The sequence below is a fragment of the Phalangium opilio genome, unplaced genomic scaffold (genome assembly GCF_054372755.1).
Source record: "Phalangium opilio isolate 3A_F unplaced genomic scaffold, DU_Popi_V2 ptg000483l_1, whole genome shotgun sequence".
Lineage (NCBI taxonomy): Eukaryota > Metazoa > Arthropoda > Arachnida > Opiliones > Phalangiidae > Phalangium > Phalangium opilio.
Genome location: NW_028324236.1, coordinates 297,721 through 303,720, shown reverse-complemented (window position 1 = coordinate 303,720; position 6,000 = coordinate 297,721). Strand labels below are relative to the sequence as shown.

General features: G+C 39.9%; 2 non-coding genes across 2 annotated transcripts; both read right to left on the bottom strand.

The window, feature by feature from the left end:
* Window positions 1–4,350: 4,350 nt before the first annotated feature.
* On the bottom strand, window positions 4,351–4,423 carry TRNAV-GAC (transfer RNA valine (anticodon GAC)). Its single transcript has one exon. It is a non-coding gene; the product is annotated as a tRNA-Val (tRNA).
* Window positions 4,424–5,749: 1,326 nt separating this feature from the next.
* TRNAV-GAC (transfer RNA valine (anticodon GAC)) lies at window positions 5,750–5,822 on the bottom strand. Its single transcript has one exon. It is a non-coding gene; the product is annotated as a tRNA-Val (tRNA).
* Between the last annotated feature and the right edge of the window lie 178 nt (window positions 5,823–6,000).

Below are 6,000 nucleotides of genomic sequence, written 5' to 3'. Positions count from 1 at the left end.
CGTTTCGGTAGTAAGAAGAAACGTTTCGGTAGTAATATGAAACGTTTCGGTAGTAATATAAAACGTTTCGGTAGTAATAAGAAACGTTTCGGTAGTAATAAGAAACGTTTCGGTAGTAATAAGAAACGTTTCGGTAGTAATAAGAAACGTTTTGGTAGTAATAAGAAACGTTTCGGTAGTAATAAGAAACGTTTCGGTAGTAATAAGAAACGTTTCGGTAGTAATAAGAAACGTTTCGGTAGTAATAAGAAACGTTCCGGTAGTAATAAGAAACGTTTCGGTAGAAATAAGAAACGTTTCGGTAGTAATATGAAACGTTTCGGTAGTAATATGAAACGTTTCGGTAGTAATATGAAACGTTTCGGTAGTAATATGAAACGTTTCGGTAGTAATAAGAAACGTTTCGGTAGTAATAAGAAACGTTTCGGTAGTAATATGAAACGTTTCGGTAGTAATATGAAACGTTTCGGTAGTAATAAGAAACGTTTCGGTAGTAATAAGAAACGTTTCGGTAGTAATAAGAAACGTTTCGGTAGTAATATGAAACGTTTTGGTAGTAATAAGAAACGTTTCGGTAGTAAAATAAAACGTTTCGGTAGTAATAAGAAACGTTTCGGTAGTAATAAGAAACGTTTCGGTAGTAATAAGAAACGTTTCGGTAGTAAGAAGAAACGTTTCGGTAGTAATATAAAACGTTTCGGTAGTAATATAAAACGTTTCGGTAGTAATAAGAAACGTTTCGGTAGTAATAAGAAACGTTTCGGTAGTAATAAGAAACGTTTCGGTAGTATTAAAAAACGTTTCGGTAGTAATAAGAAACGTTTCGGTAGTAATAAGAAACGTTTCGGTAGTAATATGAAACGTTTCGGTAGTAATAAGAAACGTTTCGGTAGTAATAACTTTGACTTTTAGGTAGACCCAAAAATTTGTGGAAATATTCTAAGTTCCCTCGCCGGTTTCTCTTTCTAATGATGTATTCTATCTTGAACGTGTGAGGTACGGAACACTTAATGAGGTGGGGAATGTAAAAGAAGCCTTTTATATCCTTCCCGTACAAAAATTTTAAGCTGTAATTCATCTGCATACGCGCTTTTTTATCGCTACCACGCTGCAATATGTATACATTAAGGCTACATTTTCTGCAGGTCGAAAAACGCGAAAATTTTACAGCAATTCCAGAACTGAAAATTGTCTGCCGTTTCTACATTTTCCGTTTATTAACTGTTAATTGTCTGTACTGGCAGAAATATGCAGCGTGATTCTGCAAACGCGATGCAAAAGTAGAAATAACAGCTGCTAGTTTAAAACTGTAATTTGACCACAGTTATAGACATGTTACAGGTCTGCAAAGTGATGAAAAAGTAGAAATACTTGCTGCTAGTTTAAAACTGCAACTTGACCACATTTATAGACATGTTACATGCCTGCAAATGTGATGGAAAAGTAGAAATCCAGCTGCTAGTTTAAAACTGTAATTTGACCATATTTATAGACAAATAACAGGTCTGCAAAAGTGATGGAAAAGTAGAAATCCAGCTGACAATTTAAAACTGTAATTTGACTACATTTATAGACATGTTACAAGTCTGCAAAACTTATGGAAAAGTAGAAATACCACATGCTAGTTTAAAACTGTAATTTGACTACATTTATAGACATGTTACAAGCATGAAATATTTGGTAGAATGGTTTTTCCTTGTCAAATCCTTAACCATTCCTCTGACATCTTAGTTGCGATTCTATAGGCAACGCAGGATCCAGTAGTTAAAAAATGGCTAGACGAATTCGATAAGGAGAATATTTTCGGTGATGGTCCGGATTTTTTGACACTTGACGGATATCTTCCGATTCTTTTGGGGGAAAAGGTTCTAATCTGACTTGGTTAATGGCAGAATTCCTTAAATCTGATTCTGAGAGCGAAGAGCTCTTGGCCTAAAACGGAGGCCTTTACTTTTCGCAGGACGAAATTAGCTTCGACTACTTACAAATCATTTTCAACACCTCTTCGTTGAGAAGCAGTCCTCAATTGCGCGAAAACCTTAAACTAAGGTCGGTACGAATTTCTGACAGTTAACAGATTAAAGCTCTTGACGAATACTTTTATGCCAGCCTAGAACCTGTTTTTGAAACTCAAGTTTTCAAGTATCTGCATTTTGATATGCGTTACTTGGTTGAACAATTCAAGTGGAAGAGACCGTTGAAAAGCACGACTGATTTGGACCTGAGTATCGTCAGCGTTCCTTTCTACTTGCTCTTCACGCTGTTGTCAGGAACAGTGGTCGCCGTCTTCACCGAAATATTCTTCAACCACTTTGCTTAACAGCTGATAATTTATTATACGTCTCGACAGTAATGGTAAAATGAGAGTTAGCCATAACAGGGTGCAAAAATCCCATGTTAATCCTATGGGGTTTTACCTCGACGGTTTTTACCGGATAATCTATGCCGTTGATTGTTCGTCATTCGCCGGAAGAAGCCGTTTATATCTTCCCGTCAAAGTGGTTATGCTTAAGATAGGACGGGAGAGGTTTCACTTTATCGCGGCTACACGCGACGGTCGATTCAATTTTTGAGGTTCTATAGATTAACGTGTGAGGTATAGGCTTTCATTAGATGGGCCGTGCCGTCGACGGCTCGTTTAGTTTCCGCATGATTAGGCTTAAGATATAGGACGGGAGAGGTTTCTCTTAAAAGCGGCTACACTCGACGGTCGATTCAATTTTGAGGTGTACTATAGATGTGGTGTTCAGGCTTATTTTCCTTTAGACTCAGCTTTCTCATTGCTATTGACGAGAGAGAATACGGTTATTCAGTTCATCTCGATCGCACAATTTCTCCGAGATTTTCAATACCTCATTTTCATTATGGAAAGTAAAAATTTCATCGTCATGGGTTACAAACAGGGTATATTATCCCCTCGAAAGATTAAGCTTACTCTTTATTACTTTGGTGAACAAAAACGCTGGTATAAAAGGGGTGAGTTTCAAGTCGTATTCATTGTACCAACGATATTGAACGATTCAAGATGGAGATTTCGCCTGGGAAGAGATGTGTCCTAGAGGCTAGTTTTTTTCGAGCTAATAACGAGTATGTAATAAAAGAATTAGCGTACTATATAGTTGAAACGGGTGAAAACGGTACGTTCGTTTTCAAGCCGCCGTTCCCATTCGGCGAACTAAGCTTGAAGGACCGACGATTAAATGGTTGGGTTTCGCGGAATATTTGTGCTCTCAGTTGGAACGACGGGGAATACGTATTCGAGGACTTTGCCAACATTTTAAGTGAGGTATCTGGGAAAGCTGATATCTTTTGGACGAAAGGGTTAGAGAAGTCGATCTTTCTCTCGAAATCCATCGGTGGCACCGTGGGAAATGCCGAGACTCTCGGCTGCCGTAAATTAAGTGGTTCTTCAAAATAACCTCCGCCATCGAACTGTATTTTCCATAGAAATACAGATTACTGTTGTCTTTCAAAAGCTTACAGATTAAATTTATGGTTGAAAAAATTTAGTGCGGACATTTATTTTGAAAATAAAAATTAAATTCAAACTTGTGTGTTTTATTACGTGGTGTTGATAGAATTGGTATAAATAGCGTTTCAGATTAACGGAAAGTATCATTCTAACTCGACCCGTCGGGAAGTATCATTATAAAAGTAAATACGGAATTAAACCATGGAGTCTAACAAGCCCACCATCTGTAGAATTATCTACAGCGCGACATTAGGGTTAATAGCACCCAATTTGTTATTAACATTCAATGTAGCTTATTTGTATACCCAATCACGATGGTCAAAACATTTATCTACCAGAGCTCGAACCTGGGACATCCCGCGTGTTAGGCGGACGTGATAACCAAAACACCATAGATACGTAGTAATAGTGAGTTTTCCAAAAGCTCTAGCTTATTTTAATGTCCAACCACGATGGCCAAAACACGCATATCCCATGGCTCGAACCTGGGACCTTCCGCGTGTTAGGCAGACGTGATAACCACTACACCTTAGATACATAGCAAAAGCGAGTTTTCCAAGAGATGTAGCTTAATTTTATGCCCAATCACGATGGTAGAAACATGCATCTATCAAGGCTCGAACCTGGGACATTCCGAGTGTTAGGCGGACGTGAGAACCACTACACCATAGATACGAAGTAATAGTGAGTTTTCCAAGAGATGTAGCTTATTTTTAGGCCCAATCACGATGGTCAAAGCATATATCTCCCACGGCTCGAACCTGGGACCTTCCGCGTGTTAGGCGGACGTGATAACCACTACACCAAAGATACGTAGCAAAAGTGAGTTTTCCAGGAGATCTAGCTTATTTTTATGCCCAATCACAATGGTAAAAACATGTATCTATCAGGGCTCGAACCTAGGACATCCCGCGTGTCAGGCGGACGTGATAACCACTACACCATAGATACGTAGTAATAATGTGTTTTCCAAGAGATCTAGCTTATTCTAATGTCCAATCACGATGGTCAAAACATGTATCTCCCACGGCTCGAACCTGGGACCTTCCGCGTGTTAAACGGACGTTATAACCACTACACCATGGATACGTAGTAGTTGTGAGTTTTCCAGGAGATCTAGCTTATTTTTATGCCCAATCACGATGGTAAAAACATGTATCTATCAGGGCTCGAACCAAGGACATCCCGCGCGCCAGGCGGACGTGATAACCACTACACCATTGATACGTACTAAAAGTGAGTTTTCCGAGAGATCTAGCTTATTCTAATGTCCAATCACGATGGTCAAAACATGTATCTCCCACGGCTCGAACCTGGGACCTTCCGCGTGATAAACGGACGTTATAACCACTACACCATAGATACGTAGTAGTTGTGAGTTTTCCAGGAGATCTAGCTTATTTTTATGCCCAATCACGATGGAGAAACATGTATCTATCACGGCTCGAACCTAGGACATCCCGCGCGTCAGGCGGACGTGATAACCACTACACCATAGATACGTAGTAATAGTGAGTTTTCCAAGAGATCTAGCTTATTTTTATGCCCAATCACGATGGTCAAAACATATATCTCCCACGGCTCGAACCTGGGACATTCCGCGTGTTAGGCGGACGTGATGACCACTACATCATAGATACCTGCAAGACCAAAGAAGTCCAACTCTTCAGCCTCACATAAATTTAATTTAAGAATTAAAAGCAGAGGTTATTAAAATTATTTTCGTTGTATCTACCAGGGCTCGAAACTGGGACCTTCACGTGTAAGGCGGACGTGATAACCACTACACCATAGATACGTAGCAATAGCGAGTTTTCCAAGAGATCTAGCATATTTTTATGCCCAATCACGATGGTAAATATATGTATATATCAGGGCACGAACCTAGGACATCCCGCGTGTTAGGCGGACGTGATAACCACTACGCCATGGATACGAAGTAATAGTGAGTTTTCCAAGAGATCTAGCTTATTCTAATGTCCAATCACGATGGTCAAAGCATATATCTCCCACGGCTCGAACCTGGGACCTTCCGCGTGTTAGGCGGACGTGATAACCACTACACCATAGATACGTAGTAATAGTGAGTTTTCCAAGAGACCTAGCTTATAATAATGTCCAATCACTATGGTCAAAACATGTATCTCCCACGGCTCGAACCTAGGACATCCCGCGTATTAAACGGACGTTATAACCACTACACCATAGATACGTAGTAGTTGTGAGTTTTCCAGGACATCTAGCTTATTTTTATGCCCAATCACGATGGTAAAAACATGTATCTATCAGGGCTCGAACCTAGGACATCCCGCGCGTCAGGCGGACGTGATAACCACTACACTATAGATACGTAGTAATAGTGAGTTTTCAAGAGATCTAGCTTATTTTTATGCCCAATCACGATGGTCAAAACATATATCTCCCAAGGCTCGAACCTGGGGCCTTCCGCGTGTTAGGCGGACGTGATAACCACTACACCATAGATACGTAGCAAAAGTGAGTTTTCCAAGAGATCTAGCTTATTTTTA